Source organism: Dermacentor albipictus, chromosome 10 (assembly GCF_038994185.2).
Source record: "Dermacentor albipictus isolate Rhodes 1998 colony chromosome 10, USDA_Dalb.pri_finalv2, whole genome shotgun sequence".
In the NCBI taxonomy this organism is placed as follows: Eukaryota; Metazoa; Arthropoda; class Arachnida; order Ixodida; family Ixodidae; genus Dermacentor; species Dermacentor albipictus.
The window spans coordinates 71,506,156-71,516,256 of NC_091830.1; the positions used below are offsets into that span (position 1 = coordinate 71,506,156).

Below are 10,101 nucleotides of genomic sequence, written 5' to 3' on the forward strand. Positions count from 1 at the left end.
TTGAATAGCCATTGAGTTCTTACATCTCTACGAGCTCAGTTCTCAGAGCTCACGTTGTATGCCATGAAAAATTGTGTATCAAGCGCTGGCTATATTCTTGGCATCCTGCCACTCCTTCGCCCACAGGCTCATGAATTCTGAGTCCTTCGAACCCTACTGTATCTTGTCCTCAATTCTCGGCAGCTGCTGCTTTGTCAAGTCCTCGCGCCACCCAACAGCCTTCCCAACGCGGACAAAGTTGACTTCCTTCTTAAACTGAGTGAGTGAGAGAACTTTATTTGGAATCCGGCGATTGGGAGGCCCGGGCCTGGGGCCGCCTAGATGGCCATTGGGAGCTGCTGCTCCCGTGCGGCTTCCTTGGCTCGCTGGACGGCCCAAAGTTGGTCTTGAGTTCTGAGCTGAGCAGCACGGCCGACCAACGCGCCCGTAGATTTTCTGGGGAGACTGCCATTTTATTTTGGTATATTTCACATCCCCACAACATGTGTTGAAGGGTGGCTCTAACAGACTTGCATAGCTTGCACATATCGCTCTCGTATATATCGGGGTAGAAAGTTTTTAGTTGCACGGGACTCGTATAAGTTTCTGTTTGTATTCGCCTCCAAGTAACGGACTCAGCTCTGTTCAGTTTAGTGTGAGGCGGTGGTAATACCCGCCTCCGATTTTGATAGAATTTGGTAATATCACTAAATCTTGTTAATATATCTTTTTCTCTCCAGATTTCATCCTCCGCGTTCTCCTGACCGATGGAAGTCACTCTTTGCTCAGCTCGGCGAGTAAGACCTCGAGCTTCGCGGTGTGCTACCTCGTTGAGGTTGACTGCGGGAATGTCTGGAGTCGTATGGAACTGTGTGCGAGATTATTCAGTGTACATTTTTGTCATCATGGCTAGGATTTCGAGATCCCTGACAAATTGGTGGGCCAGTTCCTCGTGAGTTGCCTTGAGAAACCCTTTCATGTACGTTACACTGCTACGATTTCATGTACGTCACGCTGCTACGTCACGCTGCTACCCGGATTCTCCCTTTATGAAGGCGCCTAGAAGTTCGTAGAAACTCGCATTTCGCAGCTCTCAGGCGGGTATCATGGCCATAAAGTGATAATACGAAATGGCGGTGTCCCAAGGGTTTCGTGCAACGTAGACGTACTTTGCCTTCCGATCGAACGGTAGACGACGAAATGGCAAGTGAGTGCGCATCGTTCGTGGTGACTCCATTCCCTCGATGGCTTCTTCGCCTTGGAACTCGATGAAGGGAGACCGCTTGACGAACTCCTCGAAGACACCTGGCCCCTCTCCCTCGTGAAGAATCAGCTGTAGGATCTGCAGCACCCAGTGAGTTCCGCTTTTCGGAAACGCCACCTGCACATCAGTGAGACAGTGTTAGTGCAGCAAGTTTGCTAGGCAACCTAAACCGCCTTTAGCCTGGTTTGCCACGCTGCATGGTGCCACGCTGCCAATCTCCAAGTAACGGGTTAAATTTCTGGCAATGGCGGCCATATCTCGATGGGAACAAAATGCAACAAACGTTAGTGTGTTGATATAGGTGCACGAAAAAAAAATAGATGATAACTAATCCGGAGTCCCCACTACACGTCAGTGACACGTGTATTCGAAATTTTATTTGCCTGCCCTCTGCAGCAGCGTGCAAGGCTCGTCAGAAAGGTTAACACACCAAACCTATAATTAAAACCAGCGAGAAACCGTTTCAGTGCTTCCGGTAGTCTATCGTCTTCCAAAGCAGGAACGACCTCGGAAGCAAACATGCATGCGGTTAGACGCAGTACGACGCAAAGAAAGTAACACGGGGATTGCTATTTCCGTTTAAAGGATGAAATCTTTAGGGGTTGAAGCAATGCTTGCAGAGCTACATCATTTCTCTAAGGCATTGTTATTGCTAGAGACAAAAATTTTTGGCAATGAAAATGTGGGCATTAGGGCAGTAGAACAGCCACAAGAGGCTTCATTTTAATAACGATAGGGGAAGGGCTAGGCACTAGAAACTGTATGAAAACCATGACTGTTTGAGGTACTGAATGTGTGTAGCCAATTTGCACATCAAGAAACTGACACAGGGTTTATCTGTGATATTTGGAAGGCAACCATCATATTGGGAAAGCCACTTAACACGAATTTGCTGGGCCCACAAGAGGCCACATTTGAGCTATTATGTATGCCGCAACACTATAAGGAAAGAGTGTACTATATTGAATAACTTTCCTGCTTACAATGGCGCATCGAGTGCAGCAAGTGCGAAAAACATAAGATGCTGCTAAATGGTTAACGAAAGAAGCTAAAATTTGTGCCTTAATATTAGATGGCGGAGCTCGTTATCATGTATTTCTCTGCTTATTCAAATAAAAAGAGGAGGGCAAAGTGCTTTTGGCTCACAGAGGTTACTTGCCGCCATCGGGTTGTGTGTACCTACCGCCATAAAGTAGTGCAGGCGTCGAAATGAAGGTATTGCACTACTACCGTCGACCATATTTCAGTCAGACGTTACACGGTTAACTATGCCTACTATACACACAGTGCAATCAAATCAAAATGAAGTATTTCGACGCTACAGTCTACAGCACGAACGTTTCTGAAAAAATTGCATGCCTGCAGTTTAACAAAGAGATTCGTGTTCCCTGTTGCAAAAAGATACCTTTCATAACGATTTTATTTGACATTGCTCTGGCAGGTAATGAAAGGCCCTCAAAATCTCAACAAACGTTGACAAGGCGAGCGGTTATTTGCACGGTCACATTGCAAATAGGTAGCACCTCCTGTGTGCTGAGATTATCAACAGCGTCTGTCAATGTTGTCATGTCCTGTAGAAAGAAGTAACAGAACATGCTTTAAAAACAGCAAAAGAGCCCCCAAAACAGCATTTCCAGATGCTGAAAGCAAAAATAGGCGCATATAGACGGCATATAGGCAATATAGGAAATAGGCATATAGACTCTAATGACCCTGTTAAACCTCATCATAATTCATGCTCATACACCGAAAGTATGCCCGTACAAAAAAAATTCTTGAGAAGGCATTGAAATATTGTTGGTCAATGTTGAGTTTTTTATTGAGGAATTATTGAGAGTATGTTGGAGAATTGTTGGGTTGAGTGTTGAGCACTCTTGAATATTGGCCACTGAAATCGAATTGAAACACCATTGGGTACCTCAATCTTAAATAACTGTTAAGTTACCATTGAAAGTCCATTGTGCTTAGACGGCCCGTTGTGTTTGTTTTGTTGAATGGTTGTTGAGTTACCATTTATTCTGCGTTGAACTAACGTTGTGGCAGTTCTGTTGACCTGTTGTTGAGTTATTATTGCCACAGCATTGAAAAGCATATCGTGGCACAGTTCAGATGCCATTGAGATTTCAGAAGTCGCCATTGAAATATGATTGACGTTTCGTTGGGCTAGTGTATTTTTATTCATATATTGAAATTGCTTCGCTGTTCACACTTGCATGCCCCGGTGCCTGCTCATAACTTTCCCAAACACAAACAAAATCAAAGGAGAGACTGATCAACTTGAAGTACCTTTATTTACACTAAAGATGTGTGCACGTGAAACATTATTACAGTACATAAGGCACCACTACATCGAACCTGGAGACACAGGCTAGTACCTACAGCACTCTAGCAGTGTAAATACATCTGAAAAAACCTATACATATGAATCCAATCAAAACGATCATTGTGCTCTTCACTTTTGACTTAAGTTTATGACTAGAAGGCAAAGCGACTCAAAAGGCAGGGCTTAAGCATACCCTTGTAACAACGAACTTTGAACACATGAACACTTGGAGCTGCTTGCATGTGAATACACAAAAGACATCTGAATATGTTACATTAAAATGTTGCGCACACTAACACATCACAGGAAGAGCTACGGCTGACTGTGAGAAGGCAAAATAACCAACTTGAAACAAATGACTTCACGTAAATATATACAACCTTTAGCACACGTCTTTCACAGCGATTAAAATTTAATGAAGTACCAAAGTAGACTTGCCTGAGCTTTGTCTTCGAGATTTGCATGTTGCCCAATTATTTTATAAAATAACATTACCCAACTTAGCTATTATTTGACGAGACATCATTTAGAAAGTTGTCGGGCATGATGAACACCTGAATCGTGTTTCTGACAAGCCAGGATTGCTTTCTTCAGAAATACACTTGTAAAGCTTTTGTGTAATGAAAGCAGCTTATCTCCCTGGCACAAGTGAAGAACAAACAGTACACCATTTGATTATGTTAATTTGGGGTACAGAGGAGTTCGTTAGTGGCATTTCCTGAATTTAGTGAGCTCATTTTCAGGTAATCTTTCTGGACTTGCACAAAGCTAATTAAAGCACGTTTTGGGGCCTTTTTTCCTATACCCAGCAACTAAGTGCTACCTCAGTCAATTAAGAGATAAGGAAAGGCTAATACCTTGAACGATAAGAGAAAAAATAACTATTTAGCAGAGAAAATTGGTAGTAACATATGGCTAACACAATTCCAAACAGCCAAATAAATGGTCACCTGCATTTTCAGTATCAAGCACCCCAGAAATAGTCTTACAGTATGAGAAAAGGTTCCAATGACTCGACAGCCCGGTTGCTGAGACAGAGAAAAACGCAAATAAATCATATACGAAACACCAATTACCTCAATTTCGCAGATAAAATGTTATTAAAGGAGCACCAGAATTTTGCTGCATAAAATACATAAAGGTTGCATAAAAATTGGGACAAAGCAGTAACTGAAAGACAGAGGGAGCTACAGCGCACCCATGTTGAAAAAGATTACAAGGAAAATGATATATATGCATATCTAAATTTACAATTTTCGCTCCAACATATAGAAAAACAACGCGTGCACTTAGAGCATAAAAAGGTTCATGTGCCTGGAGAATGCAGCGCAATACAAAGAAGCGTCATGAGAACCGAAAACTAGATCTTACTACGAATGCTTGCAACCTACAATCAGGCATGTGCCATGTCATGCCTTGAATGGATCAAATTCATAAATCTTACGCACAAAGGAAGTTACCATCACTCTTATTGGCTTCCTCGGGGGACTCCTTGAAATTGAACTAGAAAAATCTACTCAGTGTAAAAAACACAGAGAAGATAAGACCCTATAGCGTTCTTCCTGAAATAAACAGCGCAAATAACTTCATGTATCAATTCTATGGACACTTCGCCAATTCGGTGTACATTTATATTTCACAACCACCCAAACAGAGACGAGAAGGATGAATTAAGGTAGGAACACACATGAACGCTGACTCAAGTAGAAGTTTATTCGTGAAGACGAAGATTTTAAACACACTGGCCAACTTCACAAAGAAAAAGCGATGGATGCGCAGCATACACAGCCCGGCACAACAAAAAAGGACCGAAATACGTCCTGTAGAATAAACATGTGCCTCAAAAACTAACAAAAACATGAAAACTGAAAGCTTTCTCCTGTAAGCGATAGTAACGAGAAGTACTGTAGCAACTCTTTCCCACTAAGGGTCACAGAAATCTTGCTTATGAATATTTCTTCGTGATCAATAAATAATGCTTCCATAAGTCCTTTTGTGTTCTGGTCTTTGTGATGAAACAATCGTTCTTTCTGCTCTATACCGCAACGCAGAGGAGTTCCAGATGCAATATTTATTGATCACAAACGAAACAATTGCGTAACCAAGTTATCTGTTGCCCTTAGTGGGAAAAAGTTGTTCTCAAAAGAGTATTTCCCGTTGGGTAGTATCACTTAACGGACAAATCTTTCGCTTTTTCAATCGATTTCACCGATAGTTCTCGTTTTTCACGCACGTTTATTCTACATGACATGGCTTTTTCATATTTTTTTCTTGTCGCACGTGGCTGTTTCTGCCACGCACGCACGGATTTTTACCTTTGCCAAGTTGACCAGTGTGTTTAATACCTTTGTCATCAAAAGCAAACATTTAGTAGAGCTTGCGCTCGTGTGTGCTCCTACCTATTTCTTCGTCCGCCTCTGTTCGTGCTGCTGTTTACAGTACCCACGTATCACTTGGTTAGGCTGGTAAACACTCTCACAAACAAAAGTAAATGCCTTCCCTCAAAAGGTAGCCCATCCTTTACTACTAAACGCCAGAGCAAATCGAAAGTAAGCCTTCACAGCGTCCATGCAGCAGCTAGTACACCACAGAGTAACACAAAAAACAGTTGAAAATCCCACTTGATGGAGATTGGCAACAGAGATGCGAGCTTGCTAGTGAATCAGCCACATATCAACGGGTGTCTCTTGCACGACGCCAAGGTGCTTTTGGCGTAGAACACTTTAGCATCCGGGAATTTACTGCATACGTAACCTGTGAGAAGGGAATGTGGACAGAAACTGAGATTGCGCGGATTAAGAATCTGCCACACACTGCACATAACTACGCACGAAATAGAAGTACACACTATACTGGCAAGTAAAAATTTGCGACTCTTTACGAGTGCCGTCGAGAAAAGGAAGGAATGGGTTGCTACGGTAAATGTTAGCTAAAACACGCACAGCGATGTTTCACAGTGGGGAAAATATTCCCGGCTCTCTCGCAGAACCAAAGACCACGCGACAGTGCATAGCCCATACCAAACAGATATCGAATCTTTGGCTAGAAGTCCAGTAGAAGGGATGACCTAAACATACGCCGAGAGCGATGCGAGCGTGAGCGTGCCTATACGAGTGAGAACATGTACCGCTTCTTTGAAGCTAGCCGCGCTCCGGCGTGGCTCCGATCATCCCGCGCGATTTGTGTGCAGAACGTCGCGTACACGCCCTAGCGCGTTTTGCGCGGTAGCGTCCGCGCAGTGAGCTAGCGTCAAGCACGCGTCATTCTTCACCGCGCAAACGGTGCTCGAGTGCGACGCTTAGCTCGAGGTGACAACGCGCCGATTGGCGCTCCTTTCGCTTCTGGAAACAACGCATATTCGGATCGGTCCAACTCAAAGAGGCAGCAAAGAACGGTGGCATGTTTCGGTTATCGCTTATTAAAATTGTACAGTACGCCTTCAACGGCAAACCACCGCGCTAGATAAAGATGCTTACTGCGGTAGTTTTGGCGGTGATAGACGATAAGGTGAGCCCGTCGGCGGCTGTGTTCTTTGACCACGTCACCACTCCTCTGTTCATTTGCGCTGTGTATCCGTGTACAGTCAGCGCGCGGAAGCTGTGACTAATCGGTTGGCCGTTCTCCGAAAATTCCAGAGAGGCGAAATATATTTCGCGGTGCGCCGCATCATTAGCCGCAACCTAAATCGAGGCGCGCTTAACCGCTACGGCACAAAAGGTGATCACACTAACCGTATGGTATACGATGAGCCACTACGAAAAAAAAAAATTCTGATGTTCCACGTGCCAAACCAACGATCTGATTATGAGGCACGTCGTAGTTGGGGGCTCCGTATTAATTTTGACTTCCTGGAAATTTTTACGTGCACACAATGCACAATGCGCGAGCGTTTTTGCATTCCGCTCCTTTGGAATGCGGCCGCTGCAGGGATCGTATCCACGACCTCGAGCCCCAAATTGCCACGGAGGCCGCCATAGTTACGAAATGCGTAAGCGTGAAGTGCAACACTGCCTTCCGGTACGAGTGTGGTACAAGCGTAGCACAGCTGCATACCTGCTGCACTATTATTTGTCGCGGTTCTCCTAAACTCGTAGTGCCTGCCTAAATACCTTGAAAGGCAGCGCGCCTCTCACGTATCAGAACGCGATAACAAGCGCTTAGACAACTTACGTGAGCCCCCATGAAAAATGGCGTGGCCACTGTACAAAATTATCACTGCGCTGAGAAGCCGATCCTTATGTTCCAATTATGTTCTCTCATACAAATGAAGGAAACGTTATTAGACATGAACAAATGAAGCAATGCAATTTTACGCACATGGGGCGCCGCTGCCTCTTCGCCTTCCATTGGTTCGAACGAAGTGACGGCGGCAGCGAGAGTTAGTATCGAGCGCATTTGCTCCGGGGCATGCGGTTTGCTTCAAGAAAGTGAACGGTGTGCTTAACATGTCACGCTCGTCAATGTCAAAATAGAAAAGAAGGCTACGTGCCCAAGAAAACGAGATTACTTACCTATCTTCAGAAGTGCGGCTGCGACTGTTTCGGGGTGCCTTCTCTCCAACAGGCATCATGGCCTCTGCCGCGCAACTCATCAAAACCGTCAGGCTCGCACATCAGTAGAAGACTAGTTGTTGGGTGAGCTAACCACTTCACCGGATAAACGTCCCACTTATCGTCGTTAAAGCATTTCACTAAAATGTGCGTCATGATGTCCGAAAAGAAAATACTTTCATCAAGAAGCACGAGGCGTGAACTACCGCACAGCTGCAACCGAATAACTGAGTCCGAAAGCCGTTCAGAGCTTCACATGGCTTCACTATCGTATTCAGTTATAAAAACCTTTCAAACACAAAATAACGGCACTTAAGAACCACTAATTATTAGCAATAATTTTTCATCAACTAACCTTCATAAATTATTAAGAACTACCTAACTTATAGCGTAAACATCAAATACTAAGACCAAAAAATGCGACTACGAAACTAGTGGTAACCATGTGTACTGTTGCAAAAGTGTGCGCAAAACGAAGCTCGGTTGCGCCCGTTTGCGCGCACACATACACACCCGAACGCTACCTTAACGTTTGTCGCGCCACCTAGAAATAAAAATTACTACTAGTTTTACTATTTTTACCAATATAAAGCTTTTAAAATAGTTTGCAGCGTTTTTGCAGATGACAAGGTGACAAGTAAAGTACAATAAGAGTCCGTTACCTGTATTTCTTTCATTTCCCTTTGGTGTTCTTAACTGAACATACGAGACCTGCAGGCTTGGGAGAGGACGACCGTTCGGCGAGGCCAAATAAATCGCGTGCTGCTTGCAAGGCGAGAAACGGGAGCAGCCGCAGATACAGCGATTAGCTGTGATACTGTTGCGGCTGTTGCTGAATCTGAAGCTCTTTGAAGTCAATGGTTATAGCGGCTGCGCGCTGCGATCTCAAAGCGCGTTCATTTTTTTTATTTCTACTACCACGGACATTGGACAAAAACAATATTTGCTTTACGGACAGAGGGTACGTCGCAGGAAATTCGAAGACCTCACCCATGTATGTTTGTAGCGTGTGCGCGCTTGCATCCTACGGTTCCCACAGTGCGTCCGATGCTCGAAGGTAGTCGCCTGTCGGCACCTGTCTTATCGCTGGCCGCGCTGCCACCGTGTCTACTTTTGGGGAACTCCTCATGCGCGTTGTCACCGTGTTTTCAAGTGAATTTCGCATTCTCCTGCTCCCCGAAACGTGCTTATTTCGGATCCTACCAATGGTTATGTCATCTAGTGTATGTTAAAACGACGACGGCATTTGTACACCGGCGAAGAAATAAATCGTTATGAACTTGGGCAGTCATGAATCTAGTCTAACGTTGCAGTTTTTACGTAGCGAAAATGGCTACGAAAGTGGGGCGGTCCCGGAGATAGGCGCTTCAAAGGGCCAGCTGTAGCGACAGCACCAGGAAGTGGCACGCGGCGCACACGCCAAGCATTTCAGAGCTTACTGGCTTTCGAATGAGAGGAGTATGCGCGCGCTCGTGGCCTATTCGTTAGAGTACCGGGCTCGACGGCCGACGTTCGATTCCACCCCATCGGTCACACATTATTTTCTATTAATGAAAGCGAGGCGAAAGAAGAACCTACCTGCCGCAAAGTCACAGGAATGAGGCTGGAACGCATCGCAAAACATGTTTGGAATGTCTTCATATGCGAGTCCTAATTATTGTATACTGGACTCAACTGCTACACAACAAAAGAACTAGAAAAATCAACACAATTTACCCAATAAATTGTTTATTGAGAACACTCAACGGTAATATTGTTGTGCAAGGGTTGAGTGAACTTAATTGCTCTTGAATATTTGTTGAAGTCAGTTGTTTCAACAATTCCCCAACAATATATCAATGATTAATCAACACTCATTTTTGTACGGGTGGGGCCCTGGCGTGCATGACGAAATAAGCATTTCTGCATAGTCCGGTTTCTAGTTATTACCATTAGGCAGCAGATAAAAATGTGTAGCCACAGGAAGGCAGGCTGTTGCTAAAGAA

The 10,101-nt window shown here is 44.5% G+C and overlaps 1 long non-coding RNA gene across 1 annotated transcript; it reads right to left on the minus strand.

Annotated features, from left to right (window-relative positions):
* Positions 1-3,515: 3,515 nt before the first annotated feature.
* On the minus strand, positions 3,516-8,322 carry LOC135899195 (uncharacterized). The gene is made up of 2 exons (XR_010563557.1): positions 8,078-8,322; positions 3,516-6,320 (listed from the first exon to the last, which is right to left on the minus strand). It is a non-coding gene; the product is annotated as an uncharacterized lncRNA (long non-coding RNA).
* Positions 8,323-10,101: the final 1,779 nt, after the last annotated feature.